The 17,511-nt window shown below is 33.4% G+C and overlaps 1 protein-coding gene across 3 annotated transcripts in view; it reads left to right on the top strand.

Annotated features, from left to right (window-relative positions):
* The window catches only part of LOC126734760 (guanylate cyclase 32E), a 261,555-nt gene that overhangs the window by 117,572 nt on the left and 126,472 nt on the right, over positions 1 to 17,511 (top strand). The gene's annotated exons all lie outside the window — the stretch shown is intronic.

Genomic DNA, 17,511 nt, shown 5'->3' with positions numbered 1-17,511 from the left:
TGGCAAATTTGATTAGTGCATCTTTAGTTTTATTGAAAAATAACACAATGCTGCGAAAACCGCATCTCTCTATCTCTTTTCATAAGCGAAAAGCTCCATAAAACATACGAAAATGGGACACCCTGTATATTGGTAGTAATGTTATTAAAAACAAAAACTTTTAACACCCCCTAGATCCGAAAGTAAGACGTTTAGGACATATAAATAATAATAATATTAATATAATATATTCAGCAGATAATACATTATAACATTACAAAATAACAACTGCTTAGCCGCTAAGAATACCCAATGCACAATGGTATTTTAAAAATACTGTGTATGCATTGCCTGTCTATCCAAATTAATTAATTAAAATAAAAACAATTTTTAAGAAAATAATAAACAAAAATGATTCAAAAAATGAAATAGAATTAAATTAAATTAGGGGCAAGAAGGGGAAAAAACAAGAAGAATTAGTACTGTGTGTATCATACTAACTAAGTGACGTTATCATCTAATATCCAGTCGTGGATTCTACTTTTAATTTTGTTATAGGGTTTATTTCTGAGTTCTACGGGAAGTTGATTATAGATTTTTGCTGAGGTAAATGTTAAGGTTTTTTGACATTTAGTTTTTGTGGTCTCTTTGGGATAGTTACATTCTTATTTAAAGCTTGTCTAGTGTGAGATATGAAATGGAAGTAGTGTGGATTCTTACACAGAAGCCTAACCAACAAACTAGCTTCTCTAAATAAAATATCCGAGGAATACAATTTTGGTTTGTTAAACCTTACCTGCAGAACATATTTTTGGGTAATTATAAGAGCTTTCAGGATGGTCTTACTTGTTTCACCCCATGCCGTTATGCAATAGTTTATAATTGATTCAACCAGAGCTTGTTAAATAATCGTAAGGGTCTTTTCTTATTATCTTAATTGATGGAATTTATAAATAAGTTTTTGAACTTGAGTGGAAATATACTCAACATGGTGGTGCCACTTTAGATTTTCATCCAAAATAACACCTAAATATTTAACCTTGGTCTGCCTTTTTATTTGCTAGGTGCAAGAACATTCAGTTATGCCACAGTCGTTTTCGTGTAATGTAATCTCTTTTAATGTGCTAGATGTTTTTGAATCTACAGAAAAGCATAAAAAGCTTGACTTTTCTGAGTTTAGTGTTAAATAATTTAAACCAAAACAAAGGTAAAAACACCAAGTCACGGTCTCATCAAATCCATATAATTTCTTAAAGCTACACGTGTTTCGCTCCTATCGGAGCATCATCAGGCCTAGACCTACACAGATCACATTACACATTACACATCACATTACAAGCAGGTATTTCGTCAGCCCCAGATGCTGCATTAGTCTTTTTAGTCTTTAGAATTCATTCATTTTGCGTTATAGGTTTAAGATACATAGAGTTTCCACTTAGATTATTTTTTTTTTGTTTAAGCTGGCCTGTCTTGGATTTTTAATTTTACCCGCCATCATTTTTCCAATTGTGCTGAAATAGGAATTAAAAGCATCTGCAATGTGATCATCTCCCGTAATTTCACCACCGCAGCTGTTGTCAATTACAGCTGCATATTCGCAGACCGATCTTGTTCTCTCGTTTGTTGCTTCTTTGATCACCTTCTAGTCCTGTTTTATGTTAATATTTTCCGCGAGTTTGTTAGAGAAATAATTATTTTTTGTAATGTTAATTAATCTTGACAGGTTATTATTTATTTATTTATTTATTTATTTATTTACACCACTTCACAGAATAAATTCCAATTAATGAGTGGGAAAATTACAACAATAAATTACAAAACATAGGTATCTTAAGAAAATCAAAAAGAATACAATATTATCAATAATTACAAGCAAATGGTATCAAAAGAAATATAGACAAAGTAAATTAAAGGTAAAACATCTAGGAAAAGTGTACCCTTTTAATTTCCGACAAACTGCAATTAAAGATGTCACACTGATCCAGAACAGAGTCATGTATGTTACATGCTCTGCGCAGAGGAGAAAATTTACAAATGTTGGTTCTAGGTCTTGATAGGTAAAAAGTTGATGTATTCCTTGCTGATATGCGAGGCACATGAAAATTTAGTTGCTGCAATAGATCTGGTGAATCAATAATATTATTTACCAACTTAAATAAAAATTGCAAATCAGCGGATTTTCGCCGATCCTCCAGCAAAGCAAACGAAAATCTTTCCAATAAACGCTGATGTGGGAAACCAATTTCTGGGTACACTCTGTCACTCTTGTACCAAAGATATTTGAGAAATTTTCGTTGAATATTTTCAAGTTCATGAATATGATTTGTATAATATGGTGACCAAACTTGGGATGCATATTCCAATATTGATCTGACATAAGAAAAGTACAGAATTTTTAGACTAAGAACATTATTAAAATTTTGCGAGTTCCTGATGATATATCCCAACATTCTATAACTGCGCTTGACAATATCTAAAATATGCGGTTGAAAAGAGAAAGAGCTGTCAAAGATCACCCCTAAATCTCTAAATTCAGTTGATCTAGGCAGAATAACATCATCTATGGTATAGTTGTAAGTAATGAAGTTTTTCTTTAAGCCAAATGAGACAACATTACATTTAGCCGCATTAAGGGGTAGATTATTATTTTTACACCATGTATTCAAAAGACTTAAATTATTTTGTAGCCGCTCACAATCCAAAATAGAGTCAATTCTAATATATAGTTTATTGTCATCTGCGTACAGCAGGCTATTAACATCAAGTTGGTCAGATATTGTATTAATGAATGAGTTGAAAAGAAGTGGTCCCAGAATTGAGCCCTGTGGGACTCCGGAAGTGGCAACTATCTGCACCGAACTACGACCAAAACATTCCACGTGTTGTGGTCGCTCGGTAAGATAGGACTGTAAAAGATTTGACAAAGAAGAAGAAAATCCATAATATAGGTCGAAATTATTAATGAGAATGTTGTGGTCTAGTCGGTCAAATGCTTTTGAAAAGTCTGTATAAATAACATCGACTTGAGAGTTTGCATTTATTGATTCGGTGATATATTCTGTAAGAGAAATCAAATTTGTAGTGGTAGATCTACCTTTCATGAATCCATGTTGTCGAGTATTTATAAGACTCCCCACTTTAGGATATAAAGCAGAATGAAGTGCGCGCTCAAAACATTTGGAGAAGTTATTTATTATTGTGATAGGCCGGTAATTTTCAACCATGTTTTTGTCATTCTTTTTATGTATGGGAACAATTTTAGACGACTTCCAAAGATCAGGAAAACATTCTTGTTTAAGGGCCAAGTTAAAAAGAATTGTTAATGGTTTTGCAAAAACATGTCTACAGTCTGATAAAAGAAATGCGGGTATTTTGTCAGGTCCAACTATCGGTGTGGGTTTTATAGTTTTTAAAGCACTTAATACCTCGTTTTCAGTAAATCTAGTTATGGTTATGCACTCCGGGTACGGTGTCTGAATATTATTAGAGTTAGAGGCTTGAGGTGAACTAAAAGTCGTGTATGAGCTCCGAAAGAAAGCTGCAAATGCATCAGTAATACTCTGCGGATCCGATAACAAAGTTCCTTGTTGATCAAACATATTTTGGGGCAGGGAGTTATTTTTTTGTGAACTCCGAATTAACTTCCAAAAGTTATTAGGCTGCGAGTTTAAATCATTCTCAAGTCTCGCACAGTATTGTTTGTATGACAGCTCAACATTTCTTTTTATTTTAGAACGCAATTCTCGAAAATTTATTAAATCTTGTTGAAAATGAAAGCGTCTAAATTTTATCCAAAATTTATGTTTTTGTTTTATGTCTCTTACTATTTCAAAAGAAAACCAGGGCGGGTAGGTACGAGCTCTTTTTGCAGTTTTCGGAACATACATATCAAGACAAGAATAAATCTTCAGATAGAAAATGTTCATAGCAGTATTAACATTTTTAACCGCTTCCAAATCACTCCAATCAACTCTAAGAAAACTGTCATATAACAATCTGAGGTCAGCTTTTTTAAAGTTATAAAAAATATTATCTATTTTACAGTTATTAAACTTTTTGTCAGGGGTATAATTGAACCTTATAAATAACGAAGGATGGATAGCTTCCTCGTCAACCAAGAAGTCGTAGCATCGCTCCACAGTACAGAATTGAGGCTCTGATGTAATGACCAGATCCAATAATTTACCTTGAGAATTTTTAATAAAATTTACCTGATTCCAGTCAAAAAAGTTTAAAGTATAAATAATCTGGTTTAATCTGTTGGATGATAATGAATTTTCCGAATAATTAATATACTCAGGTATATTAAAGTCTCCTAGCAAAATTATTTTTGAGTTGAAAAGATAGGTTAAAGAAGATAAGTATTCAAAAATATTTTCATATATATCAGCATTAAGTCCGGGTGGTATGTATATTAAAATAACATATACATAAGAGTGCTCAAATATAATTTTTATACCTATGATTTCAATAATATTTTTAAGGTTATAAGAAAGCGCCAAGTTTAACTTTACCACCGAAAATGACTGCTTTACTGCTAATGCCACCCCCCCGCCCCTCTTCTCGGACATCTCTGCATAGTTTCTATCGCAGCGGTAGACAGAGTACGCATTCGGAAAAAGTTCCGAGCTATAAATCCCATCATTCAGCCAAGTCTCGGCCAAAGCAATAACGTCAAAATTGCATGTTAAAAGAGAATTGTAAAGTACTTTTGTTTTCGAGCGAAGTCCTCTAACGTTTTGATAACAGATGCGAAGGTCATTGCAACGACCATGCTGCCGAGACTCGACTGAATGCGAGCCGCAGGAACCACGAGAGAGAGGGCAGGCGGTTTCACCTTGCAGGTTGGGGGAAACCAATAAAGTTGGTTGCTACAGAGTGGACCCAAAAATATCGGACTTGAATTTGCTATTAGATTGTTTGTATGCATAGCAAGCAAAATGGTCCCAAGCAGCGTGATTGATTTCAATATTCAATTTATATTTATTTTTTAAAGACTCGCAATTAGCACACTTATAATTTTTTTTATCTGCTGCTTTTAATGTGCACATTCTAACTTCATGTGCGCCTGCGCAAAGAGGACAAACGACGTTACCTTGGCAAAACTTCACTGAATGACCAAGAACATTGCATCTAAAACAGCGTGTTATTGATGTGGAGTCATAAATGTTGCAATTGTCAAGACCCACAACAATTCTTTTTTGATCAATTAGCTTTTTAAAAGTAAAAGTATCTAAACGTAAAGTAGCCTGAAATATAGTTTCATTTTTTTTTGTAGGCCAGACCTTAAGTACACTCATCCTAGATGCACCACTAAACAACAATTTATTTTGAGACCGCAAATGAAATTCTAGTGCTTCGTTAGAGTAATCTTCTGATAAACCAACTATTCGGATCAACGGCATTGTCGACTGAAGTTCTCGAATCTCGTAGTCTTCCCTAAGTTTCTCATTGGCCAGATCCTTCATTTTTTCTGCGCTATTAGGTTCAACTGTGACAAGAACACCGCCATTTGCAATGTGTTTAACATGGTTGAAGGATATGCTTTCATCCGCTGGCTTGATACGGTTTAAGATGTCAGCCTTAGTGTGACTGTTATCTTGTGCCGTATTCTTCGGTTTTATAATAAGCCTTGTTTTTTGACCGCTCAACGCATCTGCATAACTAACTCTAGGTTGCTGGATCTCAGTAGGTTGTAGAACAGAGAGTTTCTCATCTATGGTCTGCAATATTGATTCTTTGACAGAAGAAATGTCGTTCTGCAAAGCTTCCCGAATGGTACTTTTAATTTCATCCAAAGGTAGATTACGACAGGAAAGACAACGCCAAGTCAGTCCAGGAATCGCTGTAATAACATTTACTGCATCACTGGGTATACGCATGCATTCAGCATGGAATCGCTTCTTACAAGATCCTGCGCAGGTGAGATGCGGCTTGCTGCGAGAGGATCCCGCCGACGTGTTGCAAAGCCCACACAAGGACATTTTTTATCTCTATAGACTGATAAGAGATTTCATGCGGTGTGGATCAAACTGACTTTATTGATGGAATTCAATGGGTTAAGTGAAATTAAATCACTTACCAATCTGTAGTGGTCACCAGAGAAGCTTCTGTGAAAATTTCAGAATTTTCGAACCATAAATACAGCCAAACCTTAACACTTTACTGGTCAGCGCAAAAACACACGTCCGCTCAGGTCAGCGCCTAAACGATATAATGTTATATTAATTACGATATAATTACAATAGTCTTTAAAGATTTTATTAGTTTCATTAGTGTTAAGTATAGCACTTTTCTTTTTTAATTTGTCTCTCGTTCTAATAGATTTAATTATACCGAGAGTAATCCAGGATTTTAATTTATGAGCTTAACATTTAATATATGAGTTGCTGCTGGCGTTTTCGAAAATTACTTTAATTGATGTTACGAAATTAGTAGCACAATTATCAGAATCACTGGAATTTAATATTTGTTCCCAAGTTTTATTCTCCAAAGCCCTTTTTACTTAATCATAGTCGATTTTTTTCATACTTGTATTTTTACTACATAAAGATTCTCTTTGTAATTTTATACTAAGTAAAATTGGATAATGATCTGATAACCCGCTATCACCGCTAAACCGCACTTTGGAGCATTCATATAACATATATTCATATAAAAAAAATTTGTTGGAAAATCAACCTGTAAAGTTTGTCGATAGAGTTCCCGATGGATACCCGGTATATCTTATGCCTATACTTGCCTTCGTATAACTTCTATGAAGCAATAGCTGTGGGAAGATGGCAACAAACTATATTTAGACATATGAAATGTCACTACTATTTATATAAACATGCATGCGATGCAAAGTTTGCAAAACTAAATATACATGCCTCTATATTATTACTTACTTTCATTTCAGGCTATATTATTTTTTAAAGTTAATTAAGTGAACATGCGATAGGAGAAGTGCAATAAAAACTTTGTTTTCCATTGTTGTCAGGAAAATATTTATAATTATGCATAATTTAGAGCTACTTTTTATGCAGAAATGAACTGAACCCTGAACTACTACCGACATATTTTTATTACATATGTACTACTGATGATAATAAAATTGCCATAAAATCAATAAAAAAAGCAATCTTCAAATCAAATTATCGTTGCATTGGTTTTGCAAGAATTCTCTTACTTATAACCTTTGTAACTCCTTCCTCCCAAATTTTCTTGGTCCTTCGACCCGGTGGTATCCATTCCAATGTATTTTTTTCGGCAATATTGCATCTGACATTTTCTGTACGTGTGAACACACCTCTTCTAATTTTCTATGGTATTCTTCGTTAGACACCTTGTCTCGGCTCCAAACAAAACACAACTTTTAATAAGTATATCAGATATCGTATATTTTCGTTCTTTAAAACATTCCACTGAGCCAATAAACTATTCTTCAAGCTTGTGTATTTTTTTTTTAATTTGCATTTTTAAGTTTTTCAACAACATTTAAATATACGTCAAAGAACGCAACTCTTTATCCACGCTTCGGATCTTGTAAGCCCTGTGCCTGTATAATTAAAATATCTGGGGTGTGTTGCCTTGTCAACCGACGTGTAATAATAAGTAACACACACCAAATGATTTGTTCGTTCTCGAATTATTAATTAACCTGGATGCTGTAATAAATTATTATTAGTTTAGTTAGCGACGTCTAAAGTTACAAGTAGTTATATGTAATATTAATTGAGGGTCAAATTGTATGGTGTTAATAGGTCTTATTCGCATACTCTATCACGTTTGGTATATTACTAAAACTTTAATTAGTTTGTGAAATGGCTGCTTTTATCGGCGAGAAATATGCAGATATTATTTACTAGGATAGAGGAAGTTGCCATGGATTGGAACAGCTTGGGGCATAGTAGTGTTTAAGTGCCTATTTTGTCGGTATATTTTAAATAATGACAATAATATTATTTTTGTGAAGATTTTTTTTAACAGACTTTTTTTTTTTAAACTACATAAGTAGATATTTATAGACTAATGTAAAGGTTTTATCTATTTATAATATAAATTCAAAATAGTTTAAGCCAATAAACTTGATCAACGAATTTACGCGCGAGCATTAATAAATACATAGGGTTAAAAACCATCTATTAACATGCGGAAATTCACCGAAAGCAGTCTGTGGGATTCCCCCAGTTCCCATCACCAATTACCAGTGTTGCCAACTTAGCTATTTTTCTGCTAGATTTAGCAAATTTTATCAACGTTTAGCTAGAAAAATTATTAAAAAGCAGATGGCAGATTTTTTAGCAGAAATTGTCAATTGTTACAGCCAAAGAAAAATTAATTAATGCTAGACTCATAATAATTTTACAATCTATAAAAAATATTTTTCGTACGTCGAAGCGTGCACACTTCATACGAGTGAATTTCATCAGGCACCGCCTACCTAATTAAAGTCGGGGTCGGGGAATCCCCGATGAACTTATTCTGTCATAATCGCCGTTCCGTTTTATTATTTGGTTCTGCCTGCTTTAGAGCCTGTTCAGATGAGGCGATTTGACGCGTTCTCGAGATACTATAGCTGCTATTATTCCGTCCAGATACTCTCGCGCGTTTATTAACTCGCGCGTAAAACGCTTGCAATGAGCGGGACTCTCGACTTGATGCGCGCAAGTCGAGGTACTAGGGCGCTATAGAATGCGACCAGTTCTCCAGTTCTACGCGCGTCTTTGTGGCGAGCTGACCTATTTGAGAAATTTAAATGATGGATCGCGATAATTTTGACACCGAACTTTTCATTGATGAAATTGAAAAAAGGCCAGCTATATGGGATATGGAATCATATGGGATGTGACTCAGAAGAAAAGAAAAAAAAATTAGGTAAATAAAGAATAGTTTATTACATATTTGAGTAGTACGAGTATATAAAATATAAAAAAAACTATATCATTTTATCTTGCCAAGGAAGTTTCCCTTCATTAAAAAAATATTCAGCAAATCTGTTTTTTGTATTCAGCGATCTTGCATTAGGCCTCACTGGCGTATTATTTAAATTAATCAAAGATGTTTCATACAAAGTGTGGTCATATCTATAACCATCCCTTAACCTTACATAATTATGAAGGACACAGCAAGCTTTAATGATCTTTTCGGCAAACTCTATGTCTACATTCAAAGGTCTATTAAATATTCTCCATTTATTTACTAAGATACCAAAGGAACATTCAATGTAATGCCAGGCCGGGGCTGGATAAGCGATAGTTAAAAATTCTTTTCTGAACTGTTAAAGATTTACCGCAATAAGAGCGCATTATGTGTTCAGACAAACTAAATGCCTCATCTCCTACTATCACATGGGGTAAGGGAGTTATTTATTAGTGTCGTCGACAAGTTTTTTTATATAAAGTAGAATCTTTAAAGATTGTGAAGTCATTACTTTTTCCATATGCGCCGATATCAACGATATAAAAATAGGAACCAGTATTGTTAGGTTTTATAATACGGATATGCTTGCCATCAATGGCATCAATACAGTTTGGAAAATTTGTGTATTTTTGAAATTGTTTTGAAGTTTCCTGCTATTTAGTCTTCGTAGGTTGTCTCATTACTATATTTTGCAGTTTTTGCCAAATGACATAACAGGTTTTTTGTACTATTTCAGTAATTGTAGATTTTTCTAACCTATACGCATAATGCAGGTCCGCAAAATAGCATCCAGTAGCCAAATATCTGAAAACAAAATAACGTTATTAATTTATTGCAAACTTATAATAAAATTATAATAAATATTTTTTGTTTCAATATTTTATATTATATTACAGGTAATCTATTACAAAAGAAGTGGAAAAGGTTGCGTGGTGGATTTGTAAGAGGAATGAAAAAGAAGAAAAACACACCTTCTGGATCATTCAGGAAACCCAAATATATTTTTTTGAACATTTGATGTTCCTTAAACGATCGACACGAAATAAAACTACTGACAGCAACAACAACACCACGCCTGATACAGCTGAAGAACAGGACTTTTCTGGCGATGGAGAAGATGTAATGAGACCACCAGCAGCTAGTCATCAGGCAAAAAGAAAGAAAAAACTAAATGCGGCCGACGAGGAATTTCTCAGCATTCTAAAAAATAATTTTCCATCTGGAAATAGGCCACAGTCAACAAATCAAACAGAACCAGATGATGACAAACTATTTTATTTGTCATTGCACAAAGAACTTCTCAAAGTACCTGAGGAAAATAGATATCAAGAAAATAGATATCAGAAGAAAATAGCTTTCACCTGCTCGTTCTCCCTATCTACCTCCAGCACAGCATTATGAATCACAAATGTCATCACGTGGACATCAGAAAGATTATTATGCAGAAACAGGATATGCAACAGAACCTTAAACATCTTCGTATGTACCTGCAATACCTCCACCGCCTCCAGCAACTGCGCCATTTTTACAATTGTCAACATACAATAAAGGTTACTGCACTGTGCAGCGCAATGCTCCATCTACAACGCCCGCCTACAACAACCCTACAACTCCATCACCGGCATCTACACAAGATTCCCAAGAATATGAATTAATGGACCTGTACAATACCTAATTAGCTTTATGTTAATGTTAAGTACCTACCTGCCAATATTTGTTAAAACTTGTTCAAATGGTTCCTAATTTTTGTTAAAATTATTTTTTATTTTTGTTAAACTAATTCTAAGTTTAAGTTTACACAATAAAAGATATTACCTTATTGAGAGTTATTACCAGTTTTTCTTCTGTAGAAACAGTATCCCGTACTACATATTAGATTTTCCCATAGCAACCACAAAAGTGTCAAGAATAAGTTTTTGAAAATTTGTTTTTTTTTTCAATAATCTTCAAAACGACATAAAATATATATATATTTTTTTTATATGGCATATTCTTTTATAAGTAAATAATGTGCAACTTTGGGGTAAATTATCCATTTTCGTATTTTGAGGGTAGACGAATTTGAAACACCGTTTATGTATATTTTTCCAATAAAATAAATAATAATAAATATTTAAAACATTTATCATATACCTAAAAATACGTAATAATAAAAAAAATATATAATCTTGTAAAATGTGAAATATTAGGTCCCGCGGTATCTCCACTTAGTCGTTCCACTGTACGGCGTGCGCCACCAAATCTCGGCTTCAATTTTGACGCCACGAAACCAGTGTCACGGCTAGAACTATCGATTGGCTACGTATGGGCCCAATCAAAACAAGACCTTAAGCAGCCACGGTCATAAATATAATTCAGCTGGCAAGGAGCGCAACGTTGCCGATTCTTCAGAAAAAGAGCGACCGATCGTGTTACATTTCTGTTTGGTTTAATTACCTTTTGGCCTTTGAGGTTTTGTTTTGTTCTGTTGGCCAGTGACTATGAACTAACCTACTCTTAGTATTTATGCCTCGTCTCGTTTCTTCAAGCAAAATCTAAACGATTTCAGATTGAGACAAATGGTCTGCAATTTTACGTTCCATTTTTTTTTAAGTTATCCACTAACAAAATTTTACATTTTGTTAACATTTTTGTAAGAAATATTTCTTACCAAAAACCACAAATTTTGAAAAAGAACAGGATTTGAATATTATATTACTGGACAGCTTTTTAAAAGTTAAAGACAGACAAATGCAACCAAGAGAGAAAAAAACCACCCAACGTTTTTTTCTCTCTCAAATCGTCTGGACTTTATTAGTGTGTTAAAGATGCAAAAAGGTTAGCAATATATAGACTTTTTTAACGCATCGCCTTATGTGCTGTCACTGCATAGCTTAGGTATGGTTTAAAAATTTCAGATCAGATAATTTGTGAAACACCTTTAATTTACCATTTATTTTCCGCTTTACACGATACTTAATTATATTGCTCTCATTTATTAATAAAAATTAGTCCAAAAGAATAGTTTTATTTCATCCAGAATTTGGGATCGGTTTTGGTGGAGGTGAAGCAACAGGTAAAAATAAATCACTAAGAAAATATTACGTAATGGTCATAAAAAAATCTTACTCTCTAAAATCGAAGTTGATGGAGGTATAACCTTTATAGCACCAACCAAAAATTTACAAAGCAAAATCAACTTAACAAATAGCCATCCACTAAGGAAAGAACTTTTCGATTTAGACGTAATATTATTGTAAATAAAAGCTTCGTATATTACATTCTGTATATTATGCAATCACTATAATAACGCTGTTCTTGTTGTGAGTGTTTACTATATAAAATTTTAATCGTTTTATATTCAATAACTGAATGTATAAATCTTGATGGACTCTTTTTAATGACCATACCATTTAGCATACATCCTTAGGTATATTGATATTGATAAAGTTATATACTTTAACCACTTTATAAATATATTATACATCCTATATATAATATATGTATAAAGCGTAGGTATACCTACCTACAAGAGAAATTTAAAAGCATTTAATAATTCTATTAAAATTATGCAAACATAAAAACTCGTGTTAATAGCTATATATTCAGACTCGTGTTAATGTCATATATTTTATAGATCTACCAATTAAATGCTTAATACGGTTAAGAATAAAAAAACCTTATTTTTCAAACCAGAGAAAATACCGCAGTTCTGCCTTAATTGCAGTCAACTTGGCAACCGTGCCCGCATAACCCCCTGTCAATCAAATTGTGACCGTTGCTCTTTAAGGTCTTGTCCCAATCAAAGCCCATACGTAGATCACTAATAACCAAACCATAGAGTGCCTCGTAGAGAGTACAAATACGGGTCAAATCGTAATAATTCGACACGCGGCGCCACTGGCGTCCGCTTTAGTAAACCGGTTGACCAATTCAATTGCCGTGAAATCATAACATATAATCCTGTAACATATTAGCAAAAATTAGTACCAAAAATGCTATGATGAAAAAGCAATAAATTTTATTTTAGATTTAGAGGAAAATAATTAATAAATATAGGTACTAATAAATATACAGGGTGTCAATTTGAAAACTTCCCACCCCTATTATCTCGAAACGGGTTAGGTTTTTATAAAATCGCTAGGACACGTCGATTTTATTATCGACGGGGAACAATTTTTATGCGGAAATCACTTCGCCTCTTTCAACCCCCTATCCCCCAGAACCTCCCTCTCAAAAATCTTAAATGGCAATAGGGGTTGAGTGATACCTCATTTGAAAGAACTTTTTATTCTCTACATTTTGGCATCTTATTTTTTAAATTTGAGTGCTGCGTTGCCAAGTTAGGGTTATTTAAACATTGTTAAATTACTTATTATTAAACATTATTCCTGTAAGTGTTTTAAATACGTTGAAGCTATGATTTCTATTGGAACGTGTTTGACCATAAAGCAAACCGGTGCATTTCTCACTGAAAGTGTTTATCAATCCGACAAATTCTTTTGGTCATGAAAGATAAGCATTTAATTTTTTTTCTTTTTTGTTTATTTATGTTTGCAATGGAATTCGTCTCAATACAGTTCGATGATATGATCCGAAATTTAAAATAGTATTTAGTGAACTTTCCTACCAGTCAATGTCACTAGGTATTTAAATCAGTTAAAATTTATTTCGATAATTTGTGTGTTATTGTTAGTTACTATGGTATACACGCTTAGGCAAAGAATTGAAATGATTTTTATTTATGGCGAGCAAGGAAGATGCGCAAGAAGAACGGCAGAAGTTTTTAATAATAGAAATCCTAATTGTAATGTAAGTCACAGATACATTTTGGACGTAGTAGCTAAATTTAATGAAACGGGTTCAGTTGGAAACAAAAAAAGGGCAAGTCGGCGTGTTTTAAACGAAGATGCTCAAGTAGAGATTTTGGGAACATTCGTTGCAGAACCCACCAATTCTCTCCGTATAGTAGCACGTCTAACTGGAATGTCACATGAAACTGTACGACAAGCATTACAGTTACATAAATATCATCCGTACAAGATGCAAATTTTACAGGAACTTCATGAGGACGATTTTGATAGGAGAATAGAGTTTTGCGAAATTATGTCCAACTTAATAAACACTCGTGCAATTGTGGTAAGCAACATTTGCTTCAGTGATGAATGTACCTTTTTCCTAAACGGCCATGTCAATAGACAGAATTGTCGATACTGGAGTGAGGACAATCCCCACATTTTCAGAGAGGGTGCTACACAGCGGCCACAAAAAATTAATGTTTGGGCCGGTATTCTTGGAAATGCTGTTATAGGACCGTTGTTTATTGAACAAAACTTAACTGGAGAGCTCTACTTACACCTACTTGAAGATGTAATTGATCCTTTGATAACAACTGAACTGGAAAATCAAGTTGGTAACATTTTGCAAGAAAACGAACTACACTTTCAGCAAGATGGAGCTACGCCGCATTATTTTCGGCCAGTGCGGGAGTGGTTGAATAACAGATTCCCTAACCAATGGATTGGTAGAAGGGGACCGATAGAATGGCCTGCTAGGTCACCAGACTTAACGCCGTTAGATTTTTTTTTATGGGGGCACATAAAATCGGTTGTTTATAAAACTCAGCCTGATGATATCGAAGATTTAAAAAGAAGAATTACAGAGGCAAGTAGGGCTATTCCAGAAGAGGTATTTCAGAATGTTCGGGAAGAATTTGAGAATAGACTTAATTTTTGTTTGGAGAACAATGGAGAACACTTTGAACACCTCTTAAAGTAGATGTGTTAATAAAATAAATTTTAGGCGTGCTTTTGTAAAGACCATAATTGTAACGGCTATGCAAATGTTTAGTACAAAATAATATTAACCTAAATAACATGTTTCAATGCAAATCATAGCTTTAACGTAATTAAAACACTTACAGGAATAATGTTTAATAATAAGTAATTTAACAATGTTTAAATAACCCTAACTTGGCAACGCAGCACTCAAATTTAAAAAATAAGGTGCCAAAATGTAGAGAATAAAAAGTTCTTTCAAATGAGGTATCACTCAACCCCTATTGCCATTTAAGATTTTTGAGAGGGAGGTTCTGGGGGGTAGGGCGTTGAAAGAGGCAAAGTGATTTCTGCATAAAAATTGTTCCCCCTCGATAATAAAATCGACGTGTCCTAGCGATTTTATAACAACCAAACCCGTTTCGAGATAATAGGGGTGGGAAGTTTTCAAATTGACACCCTGTATATGTATGTATGTAGGTATATAAACAGTTACTAAGTATGTAAGTTTTTTACCCATAAAGATATTTTTGCCAATAAAAACATGCATTTGTGTATAGTATTTTATTTAATATACATTATTATAAATAATATAGGAGACGCCAAAAATATTGATGTGTGATCCTATGATCGACATTTTCTTTTTGCAAATAAGTGCTTAATAAGGACCTTCGCCAATCTTCTTTAATGTTAGTCAATAAAAAAAGAAGCATTATAATATCCAAAAAAAAATTAATTTTGGTTACATTACATTAGATTTATCTTATGTATGAGTTTGAGTTTGGCACTCCTAGATATTTTTCATGCCCTTTCAATTAAAACTACTCCAAATATTGTATTTTTACTATTGTTCACATGAGTTTTAATTAAACACGTAACAAAATAGAACGAAATAATGATCTAACAGATTAGTGTTCCGATTTACACAGCGACATTCCTCTAGCGGATTTTATTTTAAGGTATTGGCAATACTGATTACCGTCGCGTTCAGTCAGTAGTCAGCACTATTTTAGTCGCGTTTTGGCGACGTTTATCGATCACAGAGTTCGGGGCCTTTGGAATTGTATCAATCAGTGGAATTCTATATGACACAGAGTCCCGCTACTTAATGGTGGGTCCTTTTATTGCGCTGCTAACTTGATAGGGTCAGCTGACTAGGTGGAACTAAAGGCGCTTACAGGTGTGCGCTCGGGTATACGCTTAGCATAGGTTAAATTTATTTTATGTTGAATTACTACTATAAAATACATAGAGTTCAATGGATTACATAATCTATGCAAATGGCTCCGACTAGAGCCTTCAAAACGTTAAACTTTCCGTCTGTGAATCGTGTGATACAAAGCCCTCATAGAAGATAGATTTTTTAATTAAATTAAATATATGTATGGGGCAGGCGTAAGTTACACTGACGCGTCCGATACCGCAGATTTTCTACTATAAATTTATGTCGATGTTTGAAAAACTTGCTAGCAACTTCTATTATGTAGAAATTTGGGACCGTAAGAACTTCTCGTTTGAAACATGTCTTGCATGATTCCCTAGGTTAGACCCCACATATATTAAGTAAATTATGTAGTCATTTGTAGGATAAAAAGTTATTGGATAAGAAAGTTGCTAGTATTTCCACAGAAGCTGATACCATACTTAAGACATGACTCAATTAGGGCAAGTAGGCTGTCTTACCAACTCTCGATTTAAGTTTCTGAGTTGTTACCTTTAAAGTTGTTCTACCCGAAGAAACCAAACATATAATATGTTGTTTAAATTTAAACTCCTCGTCTATTATGAGGCCAAGAAACTTGATGGTTTTATGTTGCGCGATTATAAGGCCTCTCAATTGCTACATCCTGCAGGCAGCGTTTAAAGCATAAAACTTTTGTTTTATTGGAGTTTAAGGAAAAAAAGTTAATTTTCCTTGAAGTTGAGTCATTGACATAAAGCAGAAACAGTATCAGTCCCCTGACCGAACCCTGTGAAATTCCCCAAGCAATTTAACCATATTTAATAATCTTAAGGCTTACAAAATCAAAAGCTATTGATAAATCGAAAAAGACTGATGCGGAAACGCCACTATCGTTAATCTGACTTTATAATTGAAAAATAAAGTTGTAAATGGAATTGTATATAATTCGGTTTTGTTTAAAACCAAATTGGGATCTATTGATGATATTGCTTAATTTCAGAAAAGTCGTCAAGCGAGATTTGACCAATTTCTCCAACAATTTGGGTAAAGTAGATAACAGGCAAATAGGTCTAAAGCTAACAGGCTTCTCAGAGTTTCACTTTTATGGCTATAGATGCTTTAAGGATTTCTTAAAAGGATTGAGCATCCAGATAACTGCCTAAGAATATGTTAGTTAAAAAACAAAGAAATACTGACGAATTATAAAGGAGTATATTGAATGACATACTGGGTCGTATAACGGAGACTTTTTTAATTTATTTGATCTCTCGCCTGATATATTAGAATAATTTGTAATAGTAGCAAAGCAGACAAAGCCATTAGATACTAGTTACTAATACAGGGTATTAAAATAGAGTTTTTTATTAAGTTATTTTTAAAATTATGTAGTATTACGGATTCAATTCAATTTTAGCAAAAGACCCTTATTTAAACTTCATAAACTTCGTGAAAAAAAATTTTTCGAACCTAATCAATATCCTAAAATAAATGTTCACAAATTAAACATTTACAAAATTGGTAGAAATTATATTTAGTAACAGCTTTAAATAAAGTCTTGTAATAACTTTCCTAATAAAAAAACTATGAAAGTAAAACATTTTTTAAAAAGAAATATTTTCCAAACAAGTAAGTAATAAGTATCGATATAATTTTATAAACTTCGTAAAAGTTCTTTTTATGTACTCTCTT

Source organism: Anthonomus grandis, chromosome 4 (assembly GCF_022605725.1).
Source record: "Anthonomus grandis grandis chromosome 4, icAntGran1.3, whole genome shotgun sequence".
NCBI lineage: Eukaryota > Metazoa > Arthropoda > Insecta > Coleoptera > Curculionidae > Anthonomus > Anthonomus grandis.
This window is presented reverse-complemented; position numbering and strand designations above follow the sequence as displayed.